Source organism: Gastrolobium bilobum, unplaced genomic scaffold (assembly GCF_033153095.1).
Source record: "Gastrolobium bilobum isolate Gb01-03AN ecotype WA unplaced genomic scaffold, APGP_CSIRO_Gbil_v1 utg62724, whole genome shotgun sequence".
Lineage (NCBI taxonomy): Eukaryota > Viridiplantae > Streptophyta > Magnoliopsida > Fabales > Fabaceae > Gastrolobium > Gastrolobium bilobum.
Window position 1 is genome coordinate 24132 of NW_026895149.1, and position 10513 is coordinate 34644.

The following is a 10513-nucleotide window of genomic DNA, read 5'->3' on the forward strand; positions in this document are numbered from 1 at the left end:
AATTAGGTAAAAGGTTGAGTTTTAAGGTGGTTTATATGTTTGTGATATGAGAAAACATTGATTTGGTGTTGAAATGATCTTGGGAGATGATTGTACAACTCTTTTTGCAAAGAAAAAAATGGAATTCTTCGTTTTTATTAAAAGAAGGGAAAACAGAATCGTAATAATGGTTTTTCTGATTGAACACTGTCTGTATCTCGTTTATATCTTGAATTGTAGACCTTGGATTTGAACATACTTTACAGTTTTCAAAAGCTTAGAAGTATACCTACAACTTTCATGAAGGAGTCGAGATCATATTTGGTGGTTAATGGGTTGTAAATCATGACCAAAGTCCTTGGGGCAGTTCTGTTACGGATTTCGAACCTGCTTAAGCAATTCGGCCATATTTGGAGCTACAGATATTGGTTTGGTCCACTCTCAAGTGTTTTGCAAATCTAAGGCTCTAATCTAAAACTTTTATGCAAAAGTCGAAATCCAATTTTAATTTTTGAGTAGCTTAAATTGGTCGTGAAATTAAGACAATGGTGTTGTCATATTCATTAGGCAGGAACATATTGTAGTAAGATGGGCATAACTTGAGCTAGATAGCTCTAAATTGAGTGAGACTTGAACCTATGTAAAAATAACTCAAAGATATTTAATTCTAGAAAGTTATGGAATTTTTTCCCAGTTTAAATTTAAAGTCGATGCCCTGTTTTTGAAAGCCCGATTTGTAGTAGTCGATTTGCGAAAGACATAAGTTGAATTATACTAATCCAATTGAGACATATAATATATCATTGGAAAGATTGAGATGTATAGTTTACCATAGTAAAATATTAGAATTTATGGTACATAGTTGTAATACCAGTTTTAAAAATGGTAAATACAATTTAGTGTCGAATACGCTGTTACGAACATGACAAATATACCAGTTGTACAAGTAATAAAGTGAAAAGTAGAGTATCGTTTCCACGAGGACTAATTATAAGCAATAGTTTCACCATTTTTATATAAGTTAGTCAATTTCAAGAGTGATTTCACAAGTAACCAATATTTAATTAAAAATTAAATATAGATGACAGTAAAAGAAATTAATTATAAAGATTAAATTGAAATTATGAATAAAAATGCAGTTATGTTTACTTTACCTCTGATCCCCCTTAATTGGTTTAATTACAATTCGATATTATTTTATCTCAATTATTTCAAATAATTCATCATCTAAAAAATAATTTGTTAAATTCTAATGTCTTAGTTCTCTAACCTTTTAACCCAATCAGAATTCTAATGTCTTAAAAATTCTTTTTAGGTTAAGCCTTAAGCGCGATGAATTATAAAAGTTTGCAATTCCTTCAAGCTTATGTCTAGATCATGCAAGAATTGGTGTTCTACCCCTGTCTAGATCAAGATCCAATATGTCTATTATGAACCCTAACCTTCTTTATCCCTATATAATTGGCCAGATCACACACGAATTTAAACATGCAAACCAAGGTAAACACAAATAATTTGAGATAATTTATTAATGAAAAGAATTAAATCATAACAAGGATTCACGTCGGATCCATATTCCTAACTATAAAAGAAACTAAGCCATACATATTTGGCTTAAACAAAACAAAGAATGAAAAGAAAATAGAAGAAGAAGAAATCAATGGTGCTCAAATTCTAGTTTCTCTCTTTGAGTTTCTCTAATATCCAACAAAAGCTTCTCTGTACTCTGAACTTTTAATTATTTTTAAATCAATTTCATATGCATATTAACCCTTAATACATGATAAATTGGAGACTCATTATATATTGATTTATTGCAAGAGCAAGTAGGATCATGCAGATCACTTGAGGATTGTATTAATGATTTTGAAAGAGAAATAACTATATGCAACACCTTCTAAATATGAATTCTAGCTCTCGGAAGTGAAATTCCTAGGACATGTCATCTCTAATGATGGAGTGGCAATGGATCCTAGTAAGATAGAGGTTATGATTGATTGGGAGAGGCCCAAAACGATCACCGAAATCAATAGTTTCTTAAGGATGGATGGATATTATCGGAGATTCATTTAGGGGTTTTCTACAATGGTTCGTCCATTGATTTGTCTTACAAGAAAAGGAGTACATTTGTTTGGACTCACGAATGCGAAGAATGTTTCCAGAATATGGAGGAAAAGTTGACGACTACTCCAGTGTTGACTCTTCCAGATCCTGAAGAGGAGTTTGAATTGTAATGCAATGTTTCTGGAAAAGGGTTGAGTTGTATGTTGATGCAGAAAAGGAAAGTTGTTGCTTATGCATCTAGCAATTGAAGCCTCATTAAGAGAATTATCCAACTCATGACTTGGAGCTAGCCACTATTGTTTTTTCCCTGAAGATATGGAGACATTACTTGTATGGCATTAAATTTGCTGTGTTTAGTGATCATAAAAGCCTGAAGTACTTATTTGATCAGAAAAAGTTAAACACGAGACAAAGAAGATGGGTGGAATTCTTGAAGGACTATGACTTCGAATTGAAATACCATCCGAGTAAGGACAATGTGGTAGCGGACACATTGAGTAGGAAGTCTGCTAGCTTATCCAGTATGATGATTAGAGATTATGAAGTGATCGAGAAGCTTTGAGACTTGCAATTGTTGACTGTGTTTGGTGGTAGACTTTGTGAGTTAGAGACCATAAAGATTGAAAATGAATTGTTGGCGAAAATTAAAGAGGCACATGTATGAGATGAATTTATAGAGTATGTGAAAGGCTAGAGTGGTGTATCTTGGAGTAACCAAGGTCTATTATTTTATTATAATAGAATTGTGGTACCTACGACTTAGTTAGTAGGAGAAATGATTGCTAAAGCACACAAAGGCCAATTCAACATCCACCGGGGCTACAAACATGTACCAAGACCTGAAGAGAAATTTCTGGTGGTCGGGTATGAAGAAGGATATAGAAAAATAAGTTTCGAAGTGTCTTGTTTTTTAGAAGGTAAAAATTGAGCATAAAAAACCTTCTGGTAAACTTCCACATCTTGATATTTCAGAGTGGAAGTGAGAGAGTATCTCTATGAACTTATTTGTGGGATTGTCAAAGACTAAGGAAATTTTTGACTCTATCTGGGTCATAGTGGACAGGTTGACTAAGTGTGCCTACTTTCTGTCACTGAAGGTGAGCTATACCACAGAGCAGCTGGCTAGAATTTATGTTAAGGAGATCGTGAAGCTTCATGGGGTGCCTGAGAGCATTGTTAGTGATCGGGACCCGAAGTTCACATTTTGGTTTTGGAGTCTATTGCATGAAGCTTTTTGCACTAATTGAGATTGACTACCGCTTATCAACCTCGGACGGATGGTCAGACTAAGAGGACCATTCAGATGTTGGAGGACATTCTAAGAGCTTTCACTCTGGAGCAAGACTCTGGTTGGGATAGGTACCTTCCATTGGTGGATTTTTCATATAATAACAGTTTTTATGCTAACTTGGGTGGCTCCCTACGAGGCACTCTATGGTAAGAGGTGTAGACCTCCCACATGCTAGTATGATGTTGGAGACAAGGAGTTATTCGGGTTGGATTTTATTCAGGATACCACTAAGCAGATCAAAATGATTAGAGAGAAACTCAAGCAGGCACAGAATCGCCAAAAGAGCTATTATGATCACAAGCATCGATATCTCGAGTTTAAAGAAGGGGAGCATGTCTTTGTGAGATTATCGCTCGTTACTGCTGTAGGGCGAGCTCTCGGAGTAAGGAAGCTGAGTCCAAGATTCAATGGACCCTATCTGATCGTTGGTAGAGTAGGACATGTTGCCTACCGGCTTGCCTTACCTCCGTAGTTGGCCAATCTACATGACATATTTCACGTTTCTCAGCTCAGAAGATACATAGTGGATACCTCTCATGTTGTTCAATCGGATGATGTGGAGATACGGGAGAATCTCAAGACTCTTGTGGGGTTATACAAGATTCTGGATAGAGGCGAGAAAAAGTTGAGAAACAAGACAATCACCAAGGTCAAGGTCCAGTGGGAAGGCATGACGCCTGAAGAGTGCACTTGGGAGCGGGAGGACGAACTTCTCCGGCAGTATCCCAAGTTTAGAGACATGTATGTCTCTATTTTGCGGATAAAAATTTAAAAAGGTGGGTGAATGTAAAAACCCAAACTGATAAATTTTGATTTTGGGAAAATTATTAACTATTAAAAAAAGATTAATTAGATGGAAAATCTAATTAATTAAATTAAATCACTCTTAGTGTAAAAGTGGAAATACTATGTATTTTGGGGTAAAAACACATGTAAGCAAGATTACCCGAAAACTTGATACTAAAATTAATGATTAGTAATCCTTAATTTTAGGAAGCTAAGCTGACAGGAAAAATGAATAAGTTAGAAGAGTGTGGAATGAAAGTAAGTGAAATAATGAGAGTAAAAGGCCCTTACTTACTTAGGTATTTTACCTTTGGTTAAAATAACCTAAAAACTCCATCTTTCTCCTTTCAATCACTCTTTTTCATCTTTCAAAATCATAAGACAACTGATGAGTGTCATAGACACTATATTTTTAGGATAAAAGAAATATTAAATAAAGATAAATATGATCAAGAACATAGTAATAATTAATAAATGTAAAAGATTACAACATTTTAATACTTGGATATGATTCTGACTTCTTTTTATGTTAGTTTCAGGTTTAAAATGATGAATTATAATTATGGAGATCATTGAAGTTAGAAAAGATGAAACCTAAGCCAAGAATTCAAGAAAAGCTTATTATTTTATGCTTGCTGGCTTGCTCGATTGAGCGAGCAAGTCCAACGAGAACATTATTTTTCTCACAATCTCTTACTCTCAATCTCGCTCCAGTGAGCAACATGTGTGAAGTGAGCGTATTTTCTCGCTAAGTAGCTCGCTTCAGCGATCCCGATCTAATTAAAAGCCCAACTTTTTTTATATTAAAAAGACGCATTAAGGTTACGAAATAGGGATTCACGCAGCAGAAGAGACTTTCAGGAGGCAAGGAGAGCTCTTGAAAAGGAGAAGGAAGAAGAACAACTTAAGGCTTCATTTTGGATCATCTATAATTCGGTGTTATCATGCATTCTCTTTATCTTTCATCTATTGTTTTTGTTTTCATGAACATGCTAGGCTAATTTCTTTTATGTAGTTAGGGTGAGATGAAACCAATGAATTCCTGAATGCTGTTTAATCTTTCTTGTAATTAATATTTGAGATTTGAGTTATGCAATTAATTTGTTTATTGATGATTAGTTTTGTTTATGACTTGCGCACTCACAAATAAACACATAGAGTCTTGTATGTCAATAGGGATATTGGTATCTTGATCCCGATTGATTAATTGCTAGGGTTTGTATGATCTAGACATAGGCTTACAAATTCTACAACTTTATGGTTCTTGATCTTAATACTTGCTCCAGAAAAAGGTTCTAAGGAATTAGGACTTTGGATAAAGTAAAGGATTAAATCACCAAGGGATTGGAGATTTAATCAATTTTAGAAAGTATCGTTGATAACTTAATCTTGAATGTTAATTGCAAGAATTGGTAAACTCATTAGGAAAACATTGGGGAAATCGAATCCCTAACTACGCTTTTTCATATTTGAATTCAATTCGTTGTTATTCTGTTTTTGTATGCGTTCTTGCATCTTAGTTATTAATCTTGAAAATTAAAAATTATTGTTTTTAAATTTCTATTTTTATTAATTCAAATCATAATCTAAAAAACCATTTACGGCCAATCCAACTTTGATTATATAAATAAGTTATTGGTTGATAAATCAATCCTCGTGGGATTAACAACCTTACTTTTACATCATTATTACTTGAATGACTGGTGTACTTGCCGAAGTTGCAAAAACATCAGCCATGGTCTTCTCCTCTTCTTGTTAGTGTGCTCATCACCAAACCATTAAAGAAACAACCTTTCTTCCTCTTTTTCTCTAAACTTCACCTTGAGACCGAAGCCTACACATCATTAACCCCTTAGAAGCTTGTTTTATGGGAACGTAACCAAACTTTGAGGAGCCATTTTTGTGCACCTTGCTAGATAGTGGAAGGGAGTGGAGCCAGAGCTTAGAAAGTCTCTTCTTTTAGTGGTTTTGAAGCTTCAAGGTAAAAACTATCATCTTTCTTTAGATTTTCATGATAAATGGCATAAATTAGGTAAAAGGTTGAGTCTTGAGGTGGTTTATATATTTGTGATATGAGGTAACATTGATTTGGTGTTAAAATGATCTTGGGAGATGATTGTACAACCCTTTTTGCAAAGAAAAAAATGGAGTTCTTCGTTTTTGTTAAAAGAAGGGAAAATATAATTATAAAAGTGATTTTTTTTATTGAACACTGTCTGTATTTCTTCTATATCTTGAGTTGTAGACCATGGATTTGAACATAATTTACTGTTTTGAAAATCTTAGTATTATACATACAACTTTCATGAAGGGGTCGATATCTAATTTGGTGGTTAATGGGCTATAAATCGTGCCCAAAGTCGTTGGGGCAGTGCTGTTATGAATTTCAAACCAGCTTCAAAAATTGGGCCATATCTGGAGTTACAGATATCGAATTGGTCCACTCTCAAGTGTTTTAAAAATCTAAGACTATAAGCCAAATTTTTTGTGAAGAAGTCGAAATCCAATTTTAATGTTTGAGTAGTTTAAATTGGTCATGAAGCTAAGACAATGGTATTGTCATATGCACTAGGCAGGAACATATTGTAGTAAAATGGGCATAACTTGAGTTAGAGAGCTTCAAATTAAGTGAGGTTTGAACCTATGTAAATATAACTCAAAGAGATTTTATCTGGAATTTTTACATAAATGGATCAATCCCAATTTGAATTTAAAGTCGCTGCTCTATTTTTGAAAGCCCGATTTGCAGTAGTCGGTTTGCGAAAAACATAACCTGAGTTATAGCAATCTAATTGATACATATAATATGTTGTTAGAAATCTTGAGAGTAAAATTTTAGAATTTATGTTAAAGAGTTGCAATACCAATTTTAAAAATGGTAAACACGATTTAGTGCCGAATACCTCAATAGAGTTAGTTCCTTTGGATTGTTCTTCAAGGAACATGTTGTAATGAACGTGGTAGATTAGTGTATGTGCTAATTGCCTCTACATCTTTGAAATAGGTTGTGACACTGTGAGGGACTGTGGTTGTAGCCTCCTTGATACTGAGAGTATATTGGAGGACATCGCTTTGACAGGTAAGTTTTCGCTCTTTGGGGTTAATTCCCTGTTTGTTCCAGCGTGCTCCGAGGGGGGCATTGGTTTATATGTGGTGGATGTAATTGCACAAAGTATGATGTAATGCATGTTTTATGTATATGCTATGCTGGATATTTATATTGTGGATACTTGTGTATGTTACATAATTAATGGGATCCCTGGCCAGGTGATTGATCTTAGTTTCTGTGACGGCTGAGGGCCTAGGGAACGAATCAATCTGAGCATTATTGTGACGGTCTATGGCCTGGAGAATTGCTTGATCAATGTATATTCTTGTGATGGCCGAGGGCCTGGAGAATGATTGAGAGTTCCTGTGACAACTAATAGCCTAGAGAACGATTTGCTTGAGTTTATGTGCATTATATATGTATATATATATATATATATATATATATATATATTAGTATTATGTCTGCTTTATTGCTTTTATACCTGAAGTGAACTTAGGGGTGAAGAAATCCTTTAAGGACCCTTAGTTTACTAAGATTTTTATCTCACTACCCTGTGTGGGGACCATATTTTAGGTACTGAGACCGATGAAATTAGTGCATCTCGAGGCAAGAGGCCCAAATAGAGATACTGCATGACATGAGATATTTATTGTTATATGTTGTTGTTGTTGAGAGCATATGAGTTGTTTATGCCATTATGTAATAATGAGTTTACTGTTGTTGAAGAAATGTAAAAGTTTATGTCACTTGAGCATTTGTGTTATTTTGGTCATGTGATGCATGTAAGAACCCGCACCGTTAAATTAGGAACTTAATTAAATAATTATGAGATTAATGAGATAATTTCATAATTGACCCTAATAATTATGAGAAGGCTTAAATAATCGTGGTAAGTGATTAATATTGTTGAAATTCGCTTTTCTGACGAAAAGTGAAGATACCGGTTCTGCTCCACGGTATAAATGCATACCGATGAAGTATCTCATAAAATTATGAAAAGTATGTATATGTCACTAGAATAGTATATAGGACTAGCATAACAAGTTTCAAGTTAAAATAATGAGAACTGGTGTCAGAACTGATACTGGCTATGTAAAAGCGTGTACCGAAAAAGTACTGCGAAAAATAAAATAAAATATATGACAAATCTTAGAAAAATGGCTAGGTTCAGAATTCAAATTTGGGATTAAAATAATAAGCGTAACTATTAGTGCTAATACTGTGTGATTAATTAAGTGGGTCTATATAAGCTAAGTGGCACAAAGACCTAGGTTATTTTTGGTTGCCTCTACGTGAGTTTTCTGGTCTTCATCAGCTGCCAGCCTTCTCCCATTTGCCACCCTCGACTTCCTTCATTCTTCACCAAAGACTCCACCTTTACATTGATTCTTCCTCATTGAAGTTATAAACACTGGTTTAATGAGCATTATGAGGGAGTTGGTGAAGCGTTTCTGAGGGTGTGGTTGCTGTTTGTTGGGGTTTAAGGGTTGTGATCTTGAGCTTGGGTTGAGAGAACCATTGTCATGGTAGTTTTGGCTTCAAGAAGCCATTTTTATTGATAAAGGGCAAAGCTTGAAGTGCATTTTCGTATTTAGGAAGTGGCAAAACTTAGGTGCTGTGTAGAGGACTTCTTTTCTGTCTCACTTTCTGAGTTTTGAGCATTTGAGGTGAGCCTAGATCATAGTTTTTGTATTTTCATGATTTAAGCTTGTTTAATCCATTAAAAAGTAAAACTTGGATCATTTGAGTTAAGGACTGTGTTTCTGAGTCCTAAACGTGTTAATGAACATTTGTTTAAGGAGTCATTGGACTCCAAATCGAGTTTGGACACTTAAAATGGGACTTATGTAGAAGAATGCTCGAGTTTCTGCATTTTGAATGATAAGTATTCGAATACTTTTCGTGTAGTATTCGAATACTTATCCCTTGGTAGTCGAATATCCTTGGAGGAGTATTGGGATACTTTTTTGGGAAGAAAAGTATTCGGTTACCTATGAAGAAGTATTCAAATTCTGGATAGTATTCGGATACTGTGGGATTGGTATTCGAATACCTTGTGGTATTCGAATACTGAGTGAAAAGTATTCGGATATTTTGTAGTATTTGAATACTTAAGTGAAAGTAGTCGAATACTTTCTGGAGACTTGGAGTATTCGAATACTCATCGGGGAGTATTCGAATACCTCCTGCAGAAACAGCATGAAATGAGTTGGAAAGCCTTAATCACTTAATGGAATCTTGAGCAATGATTATTGATGATTAATTCTTGTATAAACAGATTGTGATTGTGTTGTTTGTGGGCATTTAGCTAGTGTGAGCTTGGCTTGGATAGTTAGCTTGCGAGGTAAGCTTTCGTGTTCTCAGTTTAGCCATTGTTGGTTCCACATGCCCCATGGGGGAATGGTTTTATGCATGATGTGTTTTCATGTTTTGATGATTGAAATGCTTTTGAGCTGTTAAGTGCAAGGGCATTATAATATGCATGTGTTGTTCCATCTAGACGGTAAGCCTGAGTATATGGCGTCATACAATACGGTGATTCTATGGGTGGGTGCAAGTGGCGTCTTGCACTAAATGTGGGTAATAGACGTATATAAATCCTGCATTTCTCTAGCTAGTAGAATATCTTGACACACATGACATGATTATCTATTGCATTGCACTGATTTTGGAACTGATATTGTATATTGCTTTTAGAACTTATATTGCACATGTAAGTGAGCTTGGGGGTGGAGAAATCCTTGAGGACCCCTTGTCTTACTGAGATTTCTGTTTAGAGATCTCACCCCACGATTGGGGCACTTATTTTAGGTTCAGGGAACCCAGGGGTTGAGACCTCTAGCGGCACCCCACGATTGGGGCACTTATTTTAGGTTCAGGGAACCCAGGGGTTGAGACCTCTAGCGGCAGGAGGTCGAAGCTTAGTTAAGTGATATGCTTGCTGATTATGCTGATGTACCTGTTTAGTGATTATGCCTTATCCATTACCATGATGTTTGTTGTTTATTTGGTGAGCTTGGAGATTGTCCATGCCACATTGATTTGACGATGTTTTAGTTTGATTGAGTTGTATAAACTATCAGGATCTGTCCGGTCTACGTGTTCTAGTTCCGTGAACTTGAAAAAGGGTATTCTAATATATTATAGAATTGTAAATAATCTGTACAAAGGGTTCTCTATTTATAGAGAATATTTGACCTACTTTTAACCTAATGGGCTTGGCCCAATACAACAAAGAGCTTGGCCCAATACAACAATAAATGACTAAATAAAAACTAAATAATAACTAAATCAATATTATTTACAACACTCCCCCTCAAGCTGAGGAATAAATATTTATC